The sequence below is a fragment of the Leuciscus leuciscus genome, assembly GCF_965113295.1.
Source record: "Leuciscus leuciscus genome assembly, chromosome: 13".
NCBI classification, from domain to species: Eukaryota; Metazoa; Chordata; class Actinopteri; order Cypriniformes; family Leuciscidae; genus Leuciscus; species Leuciscus leuciscus.
Window position 1 is genome coordinate 31,935,046 of NC_138737.1, and position 22,183 is coordinate 31,957,228.

Genomic DNA, 22,183 nt, shown 5'->3' on the forward strand with positions numbered 1-22,183 from the left:
CTGATGGCTACTACACACTTGTGAGAATGGCAAGAAGGAACGACCCATACAGTGTACATGAACTTGAACACAAGGACTTTCTGGACTTCAAGTCCCTCTCCAACCACATACTCAAAAACAGAACAAAAGATGAGGAGGGACAATCAGTTCATTGGCAGAAGATTAAATGGTTCCGCTACACGAAAGATGAACCAAAAACAATCTTCTTCAAGTATGATTTCACCGCCCCAACCTTCCGAAAACTGACGGTGGCACAACAGGCAACAAGAGGCACCAGAACCACACACCCCAGCTCATTGTATGAAAATCCTCCAGTGATCAGTGCCTTAAAGAAAAAAGACCTACTCACCCTGTGCACCAATGGGAGTATTCCTCACTGTTATGCAGAGTTCTATAACACTCTGACAGTGGGCAGTGAGTGAACTTTTTAGTTCAACTAAAGTGAACTAAAAAGTGAAATGTGTAATAAACAAGAGAAATTAAACTGTTTGAAATTAAATGTTAAACTGTTTGACATGAATGTGAACTCATAAATGAGAATTGAAATTAAACGGTTAGAAATGAAATGTTAAACAGTTTGAAATGATGAAATGACTATGTATACAGTATTTTAAATAAAATGAAAAGTTATGAAGTTAGAGTGTTTTTAACCAATGTTTTGACCAATCATTTCTGCATTGATCAGCAGATACGCCCTATTTTTCTTTAGAAGAATTGGAAATGTTTGGTGCCAAAAAGGCGTATTTGATGTTTTTGCCATATTTTCAAGATTTTGCAAGGTTTTAGAATATGTTCATCGTGTTAATATTCCATAATATGTTCACTTAAGAACTTACTCATATAAGTATGTATGTGGTTGCAATGTTGTGGTTGAGGGTTAATAAATACAGTTGATTGAAGTGTGGTCAAAATTTTGTTTTGGCTCTCCTGTAAAGTTTGTCAAATGCCACTTACGCCCCTCTGGTTCCAAGCCCTCGATATTTGGATATTGGAATAATAAATAAAGTAGCCTATCTTAATTTTACACAATGTTCCTGTTTTTTGTGTGTTTTTTTTTTTTTTACTGTTTTCTAAGGGTTTCTTAATTTTAGACAAGTTGACCAGCACACATTACTGTATATGCAATGCAGTATAATGCATGTGTGTCGTATGTGACATGTTTTGCACACAGGTAAAGGTGCCCAATATCAGTCATTTCTAAAGTAAAAATAAAGTGTTTTGGAAAATAGCTCTTTATTTGATAATCATTAAAATTTGTTTTCTATACAGAGATATCGACATCGGCAAATATCGGTATCGGCCATAACAGCAATATTAATATCGGTTATCGGTATCGGCCTCAATTTTCACATCGGTGCATCACTAATTGTAATCAATACAATGCAATTAATATCAACTTTCTGACAGTGTGTGTACGAGTATACAAATATGTACGAGTATCGTACGAATTTGACAACTTGTTAAATCTTGTGAATTATTAAGACTTTCAGACTATCTTCGTACTGATTGGGCTATGGGTTTTGCGAGAAAAGGTTTAAGAAACAACAAATGCTTGATAAAATGTTTGATTTAGGGTTCGAACCAACACATGTATATACCATTGCGAATATTTGCCTTTGCAGCTGTCTGTCTCCTCCGTTTACTTGTCCTCAAACAATAATAGTCCGAAAGGTCCTTTTGGTCTTTTCAGCTGAAAAAAGAGAAAATAAAATATCATTATGTTGTTTTACATCATTCCTGTGGTAAAAGCATGGTAAGCGTTGTGGTTAATGTGCATTTACAATAAGTATCACATTAAAACTACCAATAGTGTGGTAAAAGCATGGTAAGTTTTGTGATTACTGTCTTTTTACTACACTTACCACAGTAAAACTAATGTTAATGTGGTAAAAGCATGGTAAGTGTTGTTTGTACTGTGCTTCTACTACAAATACAACTTTGGAACTAATTGTACTACTTTTAATCTGATATGAATATGATTAACTGATTTAAGGTCTTTAGGCCTATGCTCACGTCATGTGACAGGCAGTGTAACTTAATCACCCTGTTTTGAATTAGAAAGCAATAAAACGCAAAGCCTCAGTGGACGGAGATGACAGATATAATGCCGTGACTGAACGTGAGCTAATCTGATTAATATCGACAAACAGAAAATACATTATATATCACACATTATTCGGACAGCGTATTTACTACTTACCAACATCTGACACACGTGAACTGATGCCAAATATCGCGATGTGTTCGGAACGAGACTTCTTCAGGCTTCTAAGGGTTTGAAACTTGTTCATTAAACACATCGTTAATATAGTCCAATTTAGTCATTTAATCAAAAATATCTTAATTTGTGTTCCGAAGATGAACGAAGGGGTTGGAACAACATGAGGGTGAGGAATTACTGACAGAATTTTCATTTTCATACTTAATAATCGTGACCGCCAATAGCAGCGCTTACTGATCGTGACGTGGGCCAATAGCAAAGCAGAATCATTGTGGGAAATACCGACTGTATTAACGAATAAAGGTACAATTTGTGTTCTTTTCGTGTTTAACACATCTGTATTTGCCCGCGCGAGTATATCCAACTTCAAAAATCGCAGCTTGAATTCAATTTACAGTTACCGTCGAAGAGAAACACAGGGCTTATCTGCCCTATATAAATAACCGCCTGTACACTCTTTAGAATGTGGAGGGTAGGGCGATGAGGCTGCGAGCTACACCTATGAACCATTGAATCACTTTGCTGGCTGGTGCACCGGCTAATCGTGGTTGCCTTGATGCACTTGCTGATCTGGCTGGGTTGACACTCATCGGATGCCTTCCACCAGAGATGGGGGACTCGAGTCATATGACTTGACTCGAGTCAGACTTAAGTCGCAAATTTTAGGACTTGAGACTTGCTTGACAAATATTAATAAAAGACTTGACTTGACTTTGACTTGATATTCATGACTTGAGACTTGACTCGGACTTGAGGTAAATGACTCGAAATAACTTGTCTTTTTAAAAATAAATATCTGTATTTGAACGCACCGCAACAATCACGTGACGCAGCAGGAACGCGCGCTGTGTGGACAAAAGCCGTAATAATGCTGTGTCGTAGTGATGACGCTGAAGCGCGGGATCGTTCGCCAGCTGTGAAACGGTACGTAATGCGCAAGTTTATGATGAATCAGAGAAAAAAATAAAAAATGCACAAGCGTGGTTTCTCCAGAGAGAGAGAGAGAGAGAGAGAGAGAGAGAGAGATCGCAGCTCATAAGCAAACTTAAGACATTAGGCTACATGTCTTTAGGGGTTGTGTGTGAACGCAATCTCTGATTCCGGGAAATCACTGGCACTGCCAGACTCAGAGTCAGACTGGCAGTGTGAATGAACCTAAATCAAACGAACCCGGGTCAAATCTTGGGTCACTTTATCCGTGTATTTTCTGGAATCTCTGTGTGAAAGGGGCTTTGGTCACACACCCTGACAAAGGCTCATTAGCCACAACGCATAGTTGTGCAAGTACTTGTCACCCATTTTTTTAAAATATTAAAGCCATGATGAAATAAAGGCTTTCTATATATTTTTAATAATATTCGAGTGCCTTGGATTAATTATTTTTTTTTATGATCTGAATAATCCCTTACATACATTCAAATTTTCTTGAAAATGAAAATATGCCATATTCCAGTTTTTTCTTACCTGCATGCATCCCTTTGTACTGTCTAGTTATATGCTACCAATTTTGTCTGCTATCCCAGGGTTGCCTTGAATGTTAAAAGAAATATAAAAAAAATCTAACTGTAATTTAATAATAATTAATAATGCATAGGTACAGTCTACCGTTGTCTGGGATTTGTTTTCATGATAATTGAATGTAAAGAGTTTTATCTCTAAAAACTGTTTAGCTTATACCGCTAGTATATAGGGCATAGAGTAAGTAAAAAGAAATCGCTAGTTAATACCACTAAAAGATTGTAAAAAGACACCTACACACAAAGAAAAAAAACATACAGACTTTCGAACCGAACCATGCATACACAAATACACAAAACAAAAATTCAAACTTGAAAGCACAACCATGCACACATGCAAACAAACAATACACTCTTCACTCATACACACGCACACACATTCACTCACAAATATTAATGAATCAATCACACTCAATCAAATCACCTCTCTCTCTCTCTCTCTCTCTCTCTCTCTCTCTCTCTCTCACACACACACACACACACACACACACACACACACACACACACACACACACACACACACACACACACACACACACACACACACACACACACACAGTCAAACACAACCATGGACATGCAAACAATACACTTTTCACACATACACATGCACACACATTCATTCACAAATATGAATAAATCACTCACTCACACAGATTAATAATGTACAATAGTCAATCCACCTGATTGACAGGTGCAAGTTTTGTGTCAATTCAATTATTACAGTTTTTTTCTTGTTATTCTTTTGTTAAAAAGGAAAGATCTAACTTGTTGGGATGTGTTCATGTTCCATAAAGGGGATGCCAGTTTGAAGAATGCCATTTGGTGGCATAGGAACCATTATACTTGAATTGTGAATTGTTTAATACCTTTTAATGGTCTTCTGCAATGTTTGAGGCATATTTATTTTTCATGCTTTAATGTTGGCCTAATTTCAGTTACATTTACATTTTAGGCTATGTAGTTTGAAATGTTTATTTATTTTTTATTGTAGTAACCACTCAGCTGTATGTGGAAATGCATATTTAAAAAAAAAATGTTGCAAATAAAACCATAGTCCACAGCTTATGTAGTTTTAAATTATTTTAATATATAAATTCAGTGAAATCATCAAACGTTTGTATGACTTGCCAGTGACTTGTGACCCAAGCTACGACTTGACTTGACTTGCTTGACATAAAGCAGTGACTTGACTTGACTTGACTTGCTTTTCACAAAATTGACTCGGACTTGCTTGAGACTTGAAGGTTAAGACTTGAGACTTACTTGTGACTTGCACATGTGTGACTTACTCCCACCTCTGCCTTCCACAAATGGTTTTTTGACACTTTTTGCCTTGTTTCTTCATCATAATGACACAATCAAATCATTCAATCATTTTAAATATTTACAATCTGAAAATTATTCTCTTTCGGAATGAAAGAGGACATTTAAAAAAGGGTGCAGCTTGGTTTTTTGCTTTAAAAAAAATAAACAAAAAAACACAAATGGCTGGATTTTGTTTTACAAATCTATTGTTGTCATCAAATAATAGTATTAGAAAATTGGACCACATTTCCGATCGGTTTTTAATTTGTAATATTTATTTATACGTTTATTGTATTTCATTTGACTGATCAAGTCATAGATATATACACTAGACGTGGCCTTGGCTAAGGCAGTTGATTGGAACGAATGCCTTACATATATTAATTAATTAATTAGCAAAACTTGGACACTAAATATTTCATATTCAATTATTTTAATGATCACAATTAAAGTTTTCATTTTATTAACTGAACAAGCGCAACATTCAGCATTCAATCAAATATTATAAAATATGTATTATTATTAATAATGTTATTTCAACATAATATCTCGTTATTTCGACATAATATGTGTGGGTGCAACAAGCAAGATGTGCATTTGTAAATCCGGTGACGAGTGCATTGATTTTTATTAATAATCTAGTGTTTTCTGACAGTGTCGACTCGGCTGCAAAGATGAAGTTGACGATCGCCGTATAGTGAACGCGCCTATAGAGAGAAATGCACATAATGGATTACATAATCAGAGAGTAGCCTTTTTCTTTTCGTTTTGAATTATTTCGTTTAAAGACATTTCAAGCTTTGTGTATTTGATGTATTTCTCATGTCTGTGTGTGAGGCATACAATGAGTTTCGTTAAGTTAGGAGGAGATGCGCTCCAGTTAACGTGCAATGCAAGATTATCATTTTTTTTTTTATTATTTATTAAATCTTATTTATCTTATTTATTAAATACAGGCTGATGAAAAATGTATTAAAATTAAGATACAATTTATACAAAACGAAATTCACTTTTACTCGTGCTGTTCACTTTTCATAAATCAACATACATGGGGAAAAAAATAACATTATAACATTTTAACAAATATGAAAATAAATGCGCTTATTTAATGGCTACAACAGTATAGGCCTACAGACTCTCTATTTGTACAAATTGCTGCACATTAATTTAATTCTGAATGTGCAGCACACAAGTTGATAGACATTTGTTCAAATCAAGTTCATGATAATTGTGCGTGCATTTATTAATCATTATGATACTAAAATCATAACAAAGTAGGTTATGCTATGTACAAAAAAATCAGATGAGCCCAGAATATTCCAAACTGCCGTAGCCAAGGCGACATCTAGTCATAGGGTCCGTGCACTTTTTGATCATTTCATTTCCTGTTTAGAATGGAATAAGGAGAAATGAAAACCAGCTCGTTTATTCGTTTTTTTGGGCTAGATTTTGGCTAGATTTTTCATTTTTCGTTAATGGTTTACAAGTCGGTTTATGGGTTCGATATTTCATTTGCACACGTGGGCGGCGCTGAAACGCCCCTTTCATCTGATTGGTCAAACCGCTCCGCCTTCAGTAAGCTGTGAGCTTTTCTTTCTGTCAGGCAGAATAAGAGTCAGTAGGCTACGAGTGCGGCACTGACAAATGCCCTTTAATGAAATAATTTCTGAAACCACCACTCACTGTTAACTACACACACTATTTGATTTAGAAATATGTTGCTGGTCACGTAATTCGTGCTGCTGCGACTTGCAAGCAACCCCATTAATGTGAGCCACAGTATATGACAGATTATATTAGCATATTTCCCATTGATAAATACAGTGCAAATAGTTCCGTCTCTTTGGATAAAAGGGAAGTGGAAATAAAAATCAATAATAGGCTGAACTGTACCATGATAATATGTCCGTAACATTTACCACTCTAGTCTTTTATTTACATCAAAAGGCAGGTAGGCGTGTGTGACATATAGCCTATGGGCTATAAATAATTTTGAATAGAAATAAAGTTTATATTTTTTGAATTTAAGCATGTGTAGCCTACTCAGTTCACATGAAAAGAAAGAGACAGAAAAGAGAGAAGCCAGAATCAGTGAACGTAAATTAAATACTGACAAAATTACCAGGTTTGGGATTAATTGTTATTATTATTATGAGAAATTGACTCCGCCTAGAACTTTGATGCTTCACCAAACTCAGCTCAGACCCTCAGACTGGTCTAACTTGCTTCTAACTGGTCAGACTTTCCCAAAAAATCCATCGACTTGAGTTATCTGAGCAATGAAGGCCGTAATACTTAATGCTGTCCACTAGAGGGGGCGACAGGATAATAAGTGTTTTCTACTCTCTTTCCCTGTTTGCATCAGTTTAAATGACAAATAAATGCATGAATTTCATTATGATAACAGGTTAAACGTCGTAATTAGCCAGCATAGGACGCAAATGAAAATACAATTTGATATTTGTGATATTTAAACTGTGTATTATTAATAAATATTGTTTCATATCTTGTTCATGCTTTATACATTTTAACCAGTGCTAATTTAAATAAAATGAATGAATAGAACTATATAATAATTAATTATAATATGGTAACTTTGGTCCAAAGTAATCTGTGATAAACAGTGTATAGGCCTACTATGTTTCATCTGCTTATTTATTATAGTCAAAATAATCCAGCAATTATGTTTTATCGAATGTTATTCGAATTCAAGATGAAGAAGCTCAGATCAATAATGAGGCGTACAGGCCATAAATAACAAATAGACATTACAACATTTTTATTATTCATAAGAATTTAAGTTAATAACATCTAAAACAAAGAATACATGTATTACAGGGCAAGTATAAGTATTAGTATTTTTAATGTTTTTGAAAGAAGTTTCCTCTGCTCATCAAGCCTGCATTTATTTGATCAAAAATACAGAAAAAAAAGTAATATTGTGATATATTTTTACAATTTAAAATAATTGGTTTAAATGATCATTTATTTCTGTGATGCAAAGCTGAATTTTCAGGATCATTACTCCAGTCTATCACATGATCCTTTAGAAATAATTCTAATATGATGATTCATTATCAAAGTTGGAAACAGTTCTGCTGCTTAATATGTTTTCATAACCTGTGATACTTTTTTTAGGATACTTTGATGAATAAAAAGTAAAAAAAAAAAAAAGAAAAAAAAAGAAAAAAAAAAGCTATTTTTTTAAAAATAGAAATCTTTTGTAACAACAATATACACTACTGGTCAGTAATTTGAGGTCAGTATTTTTTTATTATTTTTTTAAAATAAATCAATACTTTTATTCAGCAAGGATGTGTTAAATTGATTTTAAAAAAAGTGATAGTAAAGAAGATTTATATTATTAGAAATGATATATATTTTTTAATAAATGCAGTTCTTTGTAACCTTTTATTCATCAAATATATTAGGCAGCAGAACTGTTTCCAACACTCATAATAAATCAGAATATTAGAATGATTTCTGGGGCTGTTTACACCTGGCCACTTCATGCGTTTTCTCAGATCGGATAGCTATCCGATCGTGAAAAGACCAGGGGCGCCTGTTTCAGAAAGGCGGTTAAGTGAAAACTCAGAGTATGTTAACCCTGAAATGAGGGAAACTCTGGGTTTTCTGTTTCAGAATGGGAGGTATGTTAAACCTGAGAAAGCAGAGTAAGTCAAGCCCGTTTCTGAAAGAGAGGTAACTTATACTCAGAGTCAGTTACCATGGTAACTTACTCTGTGAACCTAACCTGGCCGGGAGCAGGTTTTCTTCGGTAAACCCAGAGTTTCTTTCGGTCTCCTCCCCTTTTTTAAAGAGGAAGTGGTGTTTAAACACCTCATTCATTCTTTCAGTACATTTTTATTAATAAAATTAATCTTTAATTAATAAATACAATATTGCTATTTTTACTGTTTTTTTTTTTTTTTAATTCTTTAAATAAGATGAAGTCTATTAACTCCTTAACTGGCAACTGAATATACAGTAGTAGATTAGAGTTACATAATGTAGTTCTAAACAAATTCTACAGAATTAAACTGTGGCATTTACTGAAAATCACTGAACTCTGTTCATCTGTGCAACAGAAGTTGATGGACCGTCCTCCTGCTGTTCTTCCACTTTGGGGGCGGGGGGAGAGATAAGACTACCCATTTATACTTAGCTTTAAACTTAGATTCTACTCCACATAAAAATGTGAAAAAATCTGAATGTGTAGATTGTTTGATGTGACACATAACATTATCCCCATCGTCCTGTGAAGATGAGTACACTTTATAACACTATTTGTCATAATTTCTGGTGTATTGAGTAGGCTACTTACAACTGCCTGCAGGTTTTGTTGGGACAGGAGGCTCCAAAAGACACTGGGATGCTATTTAGTTATTTAATATGTCAAATATTTGTAAATTCAGGTAGCCTACACCCATGATATGCTCAAACCTTACCTGATTGAATTATGTTCTTATATTTAATTTTCAGCTGCTGCCATGTTCTTTTAATACCTGCAGGATTGCACCCATGAAAATTAAAATTAGGTTGAATAACATACTGTTCTTCCAGTTTCACCTCTGATATTATAACAGTTGGGTAAGTTACTCTAAAATAGTTATTAATTACTAACTACAAATGACATCTTCACCTGTGTAATTAGATTCATGTAATAATGACTATCTTTAGAAAGTATTGGTCTACTTATTAATAAATCCCATATCAACCTCAACCACTTGAACAATACAAGGAGAGACAAGAAACTGCACTTTTAATGCTTTCAAATAAACAATATACAATTGCATGGATTATTCTTGAATTGACCAAAGTGTGTAGAGGGAGAAGGTTACATAAAAAATATACCTTTTAAAAATGTATGTTAAATATACAGAATTGTTCTATAGTCTAATGCAATTACATCAGATTTTACTTCAAATTACAGAAGAATTAAGAGTAATCCCTTTAATTAAATGACAGTATTTAGATGACTTGGTAATTAATTACACCCAACACTGTATACAGTATACTAATGAAAATGTAAACATACGCATTGACTCGAGCAACTATTTTCTCCCTAGCTAACTCTAGTTGTCCTTCGCTGCTGCAGCCGATATTTAAAAAATAATAATATGTCTTCTTACGCTTGCAGAAGCTGGTGAGAAATATGCAGACCTCTTTTTGTCTGGCGCTGTTACCATGGTGACTCATAATATCTGCACTCCATTGATAATGGCTTTTTATAGTGGTGGTGTACGCGCTTAACTCAGAGTCAGTCAACTCAGAGTTGATTGAACTAATTTCCGCTGTTCTGTAACCGAAAACTCAGAGTTTCCCATCTCAGGGTAAGTCAACTCAGTTGAACCTCCTTTCTGAAACAGGCCCCAGGGGCCCGTTCTTCGTACGTCGCTAACTCAGTTAGCTGGATTTGATTGTTGGAGATTTGGCATGATCTTGGATTGTTTGGTTCTTCGACGCTCATCCTGGACTTGCTGTCATAGCAACAGGTGCCCAAGCTTAAACCTGCTCGGGAGCAGGCTTATTTCATGTTAACAGGATTAGATCCCGGCTTTATAAGCGGAGGTGATACGGGAAGTCTTTCGCAGCCATGTCTTGTCCGTTTTTACGACAAGAACCTGTCGCTGAAGGTGGTCTCACGCTGCACAATCCACTGCCGCTTTCTGAGCATGCAGCCTGACATCAAACAATTCACCATTTACCTTGGAGAAGCGAGTCCAGAATATATCAAATAATACAAAAAGTAATGTAATCAAAAAGTATGCAGTTGACTGATTAAAAATATCTTAGATGGTGTGTGACTCCATGTCCTACATCACAAATGTGGAAGCAAAATGGCCTGGTTCTGTGCATGACTCCAGGATTTTCAGAGAGTCACATTTATGCACATTATTTGAACGTGGTAAGGAAATATTTAATATCAAGCTCACTGTATTACATACATTTATTCTGAGCCTAACAAAACTGCATTTTTCCAGGTGCTTACGACGGGATCCTGCTTGGTGACAGGGGCTATACCTGCAGGCAGTATTTCATGACGCCATTCCCTGACCCAAACCCCGGACCACAAACCCGTTTCAATGCAGCTCTAGCCAGGACAAGGGCACGCATTGAAATGACCTTTGGGCAACTAAAGGAAAGATTTCAGTGTCTGAGGGTTGCACCTGACAGGGCCTGTGACATTATTGTTGCATGTGCCATACTCCACAATAGTGCCACCATCAGAAAGGAGAGGACCCCTGTGGTGGAGGTGCAGCCTGATGATGACCTCCAGCCAGTGCACTTGGACCAACCTAGTGGCAGAGCTGCACGGGACAGAATTGTGGAACACCATTTTTTTTTTTTTTTTTTTAAACAAAAACCTTCATTAAATGAATAGAAGACAAGACAACATGCTTAGTTCCTTGAGTTTTATTTCAATTATTCTTTGTCAAGAAAAGCCAATGATGGTCATCTTTTGCCTGCAATAAGATATATTGTTATCCAAGGTCAGCAATAGTACTCTGTGTGAAATAGTGTATTTAGCACTTACTCTGAAGTTCCTTTTGAAGCAACTCAATCTCTAGTGGCAGTTTTTTCTTCTTTAAGGTGTCAAGTTCTATTTCTCCCCTTCATTTTTCTGTTTTTTCAGGTCAAAATACTAAATTTTCTGTTGTAGATTCCGTTTATATACGGATATCACCCTGTGCCATGTTTGGATAAAAAGAATAAAAAAATAAAAAAAAATAAAAAAGAACTGTCAACACAAGCCTCATGCAACAAAAATAAAAAGTACAAGTAGGTTACTACACTGCCCACCTCTGTATCACTTTGTGCAGTAGGCCTTTCCTCCTGCAACTCATATTGCAGTCAGAAATAATATGTACACAAGTTACTATAAATGAAGTAAAGTTATTTATGCACTTACAAGTACTTCCTCCAAAGGACAGTCATCTGAGAGGGTTTCTTCACTGTCCTGTGCAATGGAAACAAATGGGCATTACAAAGTGTTGCACTTTCTTCCCTTTTGATGTAAAGTTAGAAAAAGTCCACTTACTGCACATATTTCAGCCACTACTTTCTTGGGAACAGGTACAAGTGTTGGTGTATTATGTAAAACTGCACAAAAGAGGAAACACAATGGCATTACAATGAACTACACTATATGAACAAATGTGATCAGTAACTCATGGCAAAATATTCTTACATTAACTTCAGCAGTTTTCACCTTCACAAGTCAAAGCAATTGATCACTACTCAATATTTAACAGCTGAAATTACTGTACCAGCCATTTGGATTATATAGGCCTACTTAATTTAATGCGGCAAAAAAAAAGATATATTTTACAGTGTAGCAAGATCATTTAAAGCTCATTTACCAGTAATGAAGGTGTTGCTGCTACTGGTTCCTGGCTGTTGGTCTGAGGAAGAGCTGCCCCCAGGGATGCCCTCCACAATGGGTCGGTTCACATTTAACCCCAGGGCCAGCTCTACTGCTGGGGTATAATGTGGTGTAATGTGAGGGAGCAGGACCACCACCTGTTTTTTTTTTTTTCAGCTCAGCCTTTTTCTTGGTTGCTGTTATAAACAGACAAACACATTTAACGGTGCTTTTCTTTTGTAAAAGAGACAAAGAACAGTAGAAGTAGAAAAGATTACCATTTTGAAGAATATTCTTGTACTTCCCTTTTACTTGTTCCCATGTTCTAGTGCAGTGTTCTTCAACCCTGCTCCCGGAGGACCCCCAACACTGCTGGTTTTCTTTGTCTCCCTAATCAAACACACCGGATTCAATTCATCAACTCATTATCACATGGGTTAATGAGCTGATGAGTTGAATCAGGTGTGTTTGATTAGGGAGACAAAGAAAACGTGCAGTGTTGGGGGTCCTCCAGGAGCAGGGTTGAAGAACACTGTTCTAGTGGGTCCTGAGGTGGCTCTGACATTAAGCAATTATGAAATGATTAAAATACAAGAATATACACTGTAATAAGTGATATAACCATAACATGGAACACTTACGCATTTCATTTGTCTGCTACTTTTTGCCAGCCCTCTCTCCTGGCTTTTGCACACTTTGAGGTGTTCCCTGGCGTTTTAATTAAGGTTTCATATTCTGCATAACCTTCAATAACTCTTGCTCTGCTGCGGAGAAAAACTGTGCGCGCTCTTTGGCCATGGTGAGCAGCCAATAGCAGCGTTGCTGATCAATGTTTCTACTATCGATACATATCCCCTTTTAAACCAGCGCATGAACGCGCAGTTATCTCAGATAACTCAATCCAGCTATACTAATCATAACTGGCAGGTGTGTTCGAAGAAACGAATTAGTCAGATCATGATTAGGCCGATGATATCACCTTGGATGTCTCATAATTTGATCTTGGATGTTTCAAGCAACGTACGAAGAACGGGCCCCAGTTGCTATGACAGCAAGTCCAGGATGAGCGTCGAAGAACTCAGTTAGCTGGATTTGATTGTTGGCGATTTGGCATGATCTTGGATTGTTTGGGTCTTCGACGCTCATCCTGGACTTGCTGTCATAGCAACTGGGGCCCGTTCTTCGTACGTTGCTTAAAACATCTGAGATCAAACGAGACATCCAAGATGATATCATCGTGCTAATCATGATCTGACTAATTTGGTTCTTCGAACACACCTGCCGGATATGATTAGTATAGCTGGATTGAGTTAGTGAGATAATTGCGCGTTCACGCGCTGGTTTAAAAGGGGATATGTATCGATAGTAGAAACATTGATCAGCAACGCTGCTATTGGCTGCTCACCATGGCCAAAGAGCGCGCTCAGTTTTTCAACGCAGCAGAGCAGGAATTTTTACTGGAAGGGTATGCAGAGTTTGAAAAATATAATTAAAACGCCAGGGAACACTGGGAATCAAAGTGTGCAAAAGCCAGGAGAGAGGGCTGGCAAAAAGTAACAGACAAATTAAATGCGTAAGTGTTCCATGTTATGGTTATATCACTTATTACAGTATATATTCTTGTATTTTAATAATTTCATAATTGCTTAATGTCAGAGCCACCTCAGGACCCACTAGAACATGGGAACAAGTAAAAGTGAAGTACAAGAATATTCTTCAAACTGGTAATCTTTTCTACTTCTACTGATTAGTCTCTTTTAGCAAAGACATTTTAAATGATGTGTTTGTCTGTTTATGGTTATCTGCAACCAAGGAAAAGGCGGAGCAGAAAAAAACAGGTGGTGGTCCTGCACCCCCACGTTATACCCCGGCAGAAGAGCTGGCCCTTGGGCTAAATGAGAACCGACCCATTGTGGAGGGCATTCCTGGGGGCAGCTCTTCCTTAAGGCCTATTTATACTTCTGCGTCGGACCTACGCCGGAGCCTCTACGCTGTAGGCAACGCGTTGGTTTTAATTTATACTTCTGCGTCGTTGTCCGCGTTGACGCGCAATTACTCATGCAGAGGGACCATGTGAAACCCGAGGGAGGGGTTCTAGCAGACCAATCACAGCGCTTGCGTCCGCGTAGAATTGACGCGTTGTTACATTTTTGGAGAGGTGCGCATCAGGGTACGCCAAAGGGTACGCGCGCTAAGCACAGCCTACGACGTAGCTACGGCGTAAGTTCGACGCAGAAGTATAAATAGGCCTTTAGACCTAAAGCCAGGGACCAGTAACAACAACACCTTAATTACAGGTAAATGAGTTTTAAATCATCTTGCTACACTGTAAATAATTTGTTGCTGCATTAAATTAAGTATGTCTATAATCCAAATGGCTGGTACAGTATCAGCTCCGCTTATGAAGCCGGGATCTAATCCTGTTAACATGAAATAAGCTTGCGCACCTGTTGCTATGACAGCAAGTCCAGGAGGAGCGTCGAAGAACCAAACAATCCCAGATCATGCCAAATCGCCAATAATCAAATCCAGCTAACTGAGTTAGCGACGTACGAAGAACGGGCCCCAGGTGCGCAAGCTTAAACCTGCTCGGGAGCAGGCTTATTTCATGTTAACAGGATTAGACTGCGGCTTCATAAGCGGAGCTGATACGGGAAGTCCAGCGCTTATGAAGCAGGGATCTAATCCTGTTAACATGAAATAAGCTTGCGCACCTGTTGCTATGACAGCAAGTCCAGGATGAGCGTCGAAGAACCAAACAATCCCAGATCATGCCAAATCGCCAATAATCAAATCCAGCTAACTGAGTTAGCGACGTACGAAGAACGGGCCCTGAGGTACGAAGAACTGAGATTTTGCGTTACAATAGTGCACTTTCTGAGATATATATTTTTTCTCGTGACTGGTGAGATTGTCGTTTACATGATTAATTTGTTGGAAACACACACTTATTTTCGACTTGTCGGAGTCGGGCTTTAACTACAGCACAAACTGTTTGCATTGCCTTAAGATTATTTGCGAGTGGCTCTTTCCTTTACACTATTGGAGATGGCACTCGATTGCTCCTGTCTGCCTCGCTGCCTGCTGTGAGTGTTTTTGCTTCGTTGCTGTAAGCTCCGTCTTAGCCTCGTATTTCCTTATTTTGAACCATAATTTACTACAATTTCTAGTTGTTTATACTACTACTAAATACGGCTTGCCCAACATCGCTGGCTTCCGTTGCTACTAGCACAACACGGTAGTAATTCGCTAGCCTGTTAACGCGCCACCCGTGCGCTCAGCTATTTTTATTTATTTATTTTTCTCTCGCGCGCTCGCGCCTTTGAGTTCATAAAAGCTCAGGTGAGTAAGAATCACTCAACAAACACGGTGAGTAATGTCTTGTCCTGTTATTATCATGCGTCCAAGGGGCAACATTCTGATCTGAAAAATGAAGCCTACCCGGAAGTGCGAAAAACTGCAATACATCGAAAATCCGCTAGGGGAAGGTCCCAAAAGGGAGCAAATGTCCATAGCCCCCATGTTAAAATGTCCGTTTTCACAGCATAAAATCATGTTTTTACAGGTTGGTCCCATGGACTTTTATTGGATTTTTCGATAGGTTCCGAGTGCTTGACAACGGCGAGGGTAGTGAATTTTTTTCTAACTCGTTAGTTTAGATAGTATTTAGATATAAAATGTATGACAATAAGGGCGTGGTTAACTTTGATTGACAGCTTGATTGACAGCTGAAAGGCAGAATGACAACATAAGAAGCGCCATTTTTTAATACAGTTGACATATAATACTACTGTTTCTGTATCATGAAATGTAGTTTTAAGAGTTTTTCAGGCGAGAATGTAGTTGTTTAAAGCTCAAATCTGTGGTTTATTTATAAAGATTTATGAAAATTGTATCCAGTTGTGAGATCCAGCGATGACCGGGCGCTCGGCGCGATGTACCCCGCCTGGAGCAGCCTTTCATCGGCTAGACGTTTTGAGGTTTGCCGCTGACTCTGGCGTCTCTGTAGTGGTTAAACATGAGATATAATTCGTCTTGTCTATATCTAACGGGCGATTTTTGGTCTCGTGGGCAATCGTTTTGGCTGAGGGGAAGTTTCATAACTTTATAAGCTATATTTAACTTGTACCGTTGTATGGTTAGACTAGATCGAGCGCATGACTTTTTATGTTTGACTGAATTGTTTGCTTTATTTGTATAGCTTATTGTAACTTTACCTTTTACTTATACTTTTATAATAGCTAATATTGATAAAACTGAAATTTAACAAAAAGAGACTGGGTTGAGTTTTGTCATTTTAAATTTTAATACAACGAAGATGATCTGTAATGTTGTTTACTGCAACATCTGTTGTTTAGTACAAATGCACATATTGCCTGGACCATATTAAAATGTTTAATATTTTTATATTATATTTAAAACGAAAAGAGGCAGGTTTGTGTTTTATATTTCGTTTTGTTATAAATAGGCAAACGTTATGTGCAGTGAATATAATCAATACGCGTTGCCTGAACCACATTTGTGTGGCTATAATGTTTAAGATTTCTTTAAATGAAAACGAAAAGAGTTAGTATGGTGTTTTATAACATATTTCGTTGCCTAAAATATACACAGAGATAACCGGAGTAGCAGAGCGAGCTGAGTGACGCGCGCTGCGTCAGAAGGTGGGCGGGGTTAGGGTTTCCCAAGATTTTCCAAGATGGCAAACGGCTTCAAACCCGTTCTTCAGAAAGTCTATGGGTGACGTCACAGACGCTTTGTCCATATTTTTTACAGTCTATGCATGCGTTGCGTCTGAATGCGTTGTTGTTTTTGGAGCTCTATCGATTTGATTTATAATTCTTGATTTTTCTCTTTAAACTCGCTTACAACGAACATTTTCTACTTTTCCTCACTGAGAAGCACTACTGCTCAAACCTCATTGTTACAACGCGGACTGTTGAGCAGACGCGTCTCAAGCCTATTAGTGATCCAACGCTGCATACTCTTAAAGGTTACGTCCGTGGATCACGGCTGAACGCGTCTTCTCCACACTCACTTATAAACAAACACTTTTTTTTCGCCTATCGTGCGTCTACTCTACACCCCTACCACTAAAAAACCTCATAGTTACAACGCGGACTGTTGAGCAGACGCGTCTCAAGCCTATTAGTGATCCAACGCTGCATACTCTTAAAGGTTACGTCCGTGGATCACGGCTGAACGCGTCTTCTCCACACTCATTTACAAACAAACTTATAATATAAATTAGTATTAATATTGATAGCATCACTGGTAGCTTCGTTGCTAACTCACTGTCCATCTGTTAAAATGGCGAATATATCAGATGTAAGTAGTCTACCGCTTGGTGCAGGTGAGGACACATTTGAGCTTCACGCACTGCAGTCTGAGCTGGAAGCTGTTGAGAAACAGATCCACAACCTTTTATTGAGACAGGCCGAGCTGAGAGACCGGTGTTTGGCTCTTGAAACATCACGCGCCGATGCACACAAATCAGTGTTTAACGTTACTAACCCGCTGACTCCGACCGCGTCTACTCCGTGCGTTCCTCAGCATCGGTCGCAATCAGCCATGGTCTCGTTCACTCCGGCTCCAACACGCCACCACGAAGCCTGGGTGGTTCCGCAGCGGAAGACGCGAGTCAGGTTTAGACCAAGACTTTCTCCGACCCTCCCGGTTTTCGAGTTATCCACACAAAACCGCTTCTCCCCTCTACGCGAAACAGAACGCGATGCTGTGATCATCGGCGATTCCATCGTTCGGCACGTACACGCTACGTTAGGTAAAAGTAAGGTGCAAAGTCACTGCTTCCCTGGTGCTCGTGTTTCTGAAATCGCTGCTCGCGTTCCCGAGATCCTGAACGGTGACGAGCGCGTCGGAACTGTGGTCCTGCACGCGGGAGTGAACGACATCAGGCTGCGCCAGACGGAGATTCTGAAGAAAGACTTCAGGAATCTAATCGATACGGTACGCAGCACATCGCCTGAAACAACGATCATTGTGTCAGGACCGCTTCCCACGTACCGACTAGGGCATGAAAAGTTCAGCAGATTATTTGCGCTAAATGAATGGTTAATGTCATGGTGCAATGAGCAGAAACTGCTCTTTGTAAATAATTGGAATCTGTTTTGGGAGCATCCTAGGCTTTTCCGTGCTGATGGCTTACACCCAAGCAGATTCGGAGCGGATCTTCTGTCAGATAACATCTCCAAAATGTTAAATACCCTTTGACTAGTAACCAAAAGTCCAAATCATAGTCTCTGCTGCACCAATTCAACTGATATAAATACTAGTGTAGAACATTGCATAGAAACCGTGTCTATTCCTCGTTTAGTGAGATCAAATAATAAATCTAATGCAGGATCTAGGAAAAATCTAATTGTTATTAAAACAGAAAATGTTGCTATTAGTAAACAAAAACTATTTCTAAAGCTAGGTCTTCTAAACATTAGATCACTCACACCTAAGGCAGTTATTGTAAATGAAATAGTCACAGATAATAGCTTCGATGTACTTTGCCTTACTGAAACCTGGCTTAAACCAAATGATTATTTCGGTATTAATGAGTCTACTCCTCCTGGATACTGTTATAAGCATAAGCCCCGTCTGATTGGCCGTGGCGGAGGTGTTGCAACCATTTATAAAGATATTCTAAATGTTACTCAGAAAACGGGTTATAAGTTTATTTCATTTGAAGTACTTGTACTAAATGTTACGCTCTTAGATGTTAGAAAAACATCCCTATTATCTCTAGCCTTGGCTACCGTATATAGACCGCCAGGGCCTTACGCTGATTTCCTAAAAGAGTTTGCAGATTTTCTCTCAGACCTATTAGTCAATGTCGATAAAGCATTAATTGTTGGAGATTTTAACATACACGTAGATAATCCAAATGATGCGTTAGGAGCTGCGTTTACAGATTTATTAAATTCATTTGGGGTCAAGCAAAACGTCACCGGACCAACTCATCGTCTTAATCATACACTCGATTTAATTATATCACATGGAACCGATCCGACCGATATAGATATCATTCCACAAAGTGATGAAGTCACTGATCACTACATGGTAACTTGCATATTACGTACTGCTGTAATATGTCATGCGGCGTCGCGTTATCAACCAGGCAGAACAATCCTCCCATCCACCATAGATAATTTCTCAAATTGCTTATCTAATCTGTCTCAGCTGCTGCCTGAACCCAAACAAACAGATGAACTAGAAGAACTAACTAGCACTATGAGCACCATTCTCTCTAGAACATTGGATGTGGTTGCACCTATTAAATTAAAAAAGGTCAGAGAGAAAAATAAAGCACCATGGTATAACAATACTACGCATGTTTTAAAGAGAGAAACGCGTATTTTAGAGCGTAAATGGAAACAAACTAATTTAGAGGTCTTTAGAATCGCGTGGAAAGACAGTATGTCACGTTATAAAAAGGCCCTAAAAGCTGCCAGGGCTGAGCACCTCCGCAAACTAATAGAAAACAACCAAAACAATCCAAGGTTTCTATTTAACACCGTGGCTAGACTAACACATAAACAGACGTCACCCGAACAAAATATCCCGTTACAGTTCAGTAGTAATGATTTCATGAACTTCTTCACTGAGAAAATAGAAAGCATCAGAACCACAATTATAAACGTTCAATCTTCAATCGCGCCTTATAATTCAGCTTCAATTATCACCCCGAAAGAACAATTACAGTGCTTTACAACTATAGAACAAAAAGAGTTAAATAAACTTATCACTTCATCTAAAACAACAACATGTTTATTAGATCCTATACCAACTAAACTACTGAAAGAAGTGTTACCTGTAGTGGAAGAGCCTCTCCTCAATATTATTAACTCATCTTTATCTTTAGGTCATGTTCCAAGAACATTTAAACTGGCAGTTATAAAACCTCTCATTAAGAAACCACAATTAGATCATAATAATCTAGCAAATTATAGACCCATTTCAAATCTTCCATTTATGTCTAAAATATTAGAAAAAGTGGTGTCCGCTCAACTGGGCTCTTTCTTGCAACAAAATGAGATCTATGAAAAGTTTCAGTCTGGATTCAGACCGCATCATAGCACTGAAACTGCGCTCGTTAAAATCACAAATGATTTACTTTTAGCTTCTTGACCAAGGCTGTATCTCAATACTAGTTTTACTTGATCTTAGTGCTGCGTTCGATACTATAGATCATACATTACTCTTAGATCGACTACAAAATTATACTGGTGTTCAAGGACAAGCACTAAGCTGGTTCAAATCATACCTATCTGACCGCTACCATTTTGTCTATTTAAATGGAGAAAAATCGATCATAACTCCAGTAAACTATGGAGTGCCGCAGGGATCTGTATTAGGCCCTCTGTTATTTTCAATATATATGATGCCACTTGGAAATATTATAAGGAAACATGGAATTAGTTTCCATTGTTATGCTGATGACACTCAAATATATATTTCATCACGGCCGGATGAAAACGCAAAATGTTCCAAATTGACAGAGTGTGTTAAAGATATGAAAGATTGGATGACCCGTAATTTTCTTTTATTAAATCCAGACAAGACAGAGGTAATACTTATCGGTTCAAAAAACCGCCCACAAAACCTCGCACAATACAACTTTAACATCATAGGATGTCCTGTTACTTTATCCTCTACAGTAAAAGACCTGGGTGTCATACTCGATTGCAACCTGTCTTTTGAAAATCATATTTCATATGTTACAAAAACAGCATTTTTCCACCTTAGAAACATTGCTAAGCTACGTAATATGCTATCAGTTTCTGATGCAGAAAAGTTAGTTCATGCATTCATGACCTCGAGACTGGATTACTGTAATGCTTTACTAGCTGGTTGTCCTGCATCCTCAATAAACAAGCTACAGTTAGTCCAAAATGCCGCCGCTAGAGTTCTTACTAGATCAAGAAAATATGATCATATAACACCGATTTTATCATCACTGCATTGGTTACCTATAAAGCTCCGTATTAATTACAAGGTATTGCTACTGACCTATAAAGCCCTAAACGGCTTAGCTCCAGTCTATTTAACGGATCTTTTATCACCCTATAATCCATCGCGCTCTTTAAGATCACTAAATTCAAGGCTTTTGGTCATACCTAGGATATCCAGAACCACCAAAGGAGGGAGAGCATTCTCACATTTGGCTCCAAAACTCTGGAATAGTCTTCCTGATACTGTTCGTTGCTCAGACTCGCTCTCCCAGTTTAAAACTAGATTAAAGTCGCATCTCTTCAGCCAGGCATTCATATAATCCTACAGTTCAAACTACAATCCGGCCTCTAGCTCATAAATGCCAGAGGAGAACTGGCCCCCGACTGAGCCTGGGTTCTCCCAAGGTTTTTTTTTCTCCATTAGGTCACCTGATGGAGTTTTAGGACACCATTAGGTCACTTGATGAAGTTTTTCGGTTCCTTGCCACTGTTGCCTTTGGCTTGCTCAGTTGGGGATATTTTGGGGATATTTAATTTAATTTTATCAATCAATAAATTCCTCTTGAAACAAACTTTGTTGTATTATTTTAATTTAATACTGTGAAGCTGCTTTGATACAATCTGTATTGTGAAAAGCGCTATACAAATAAACTTGACTTGACTTGACTTGACATGTTACAAAAACAGCCTTTTTCCACCTTAGAAACATTGCTAAGCTACGTAATATGCTATCAGTTTCTGATGCAGAAAAGTTAGTTCATGCATTCATGACCTCGAGACTGGATTACTGTAATGCTTTATTAGCTGGTTG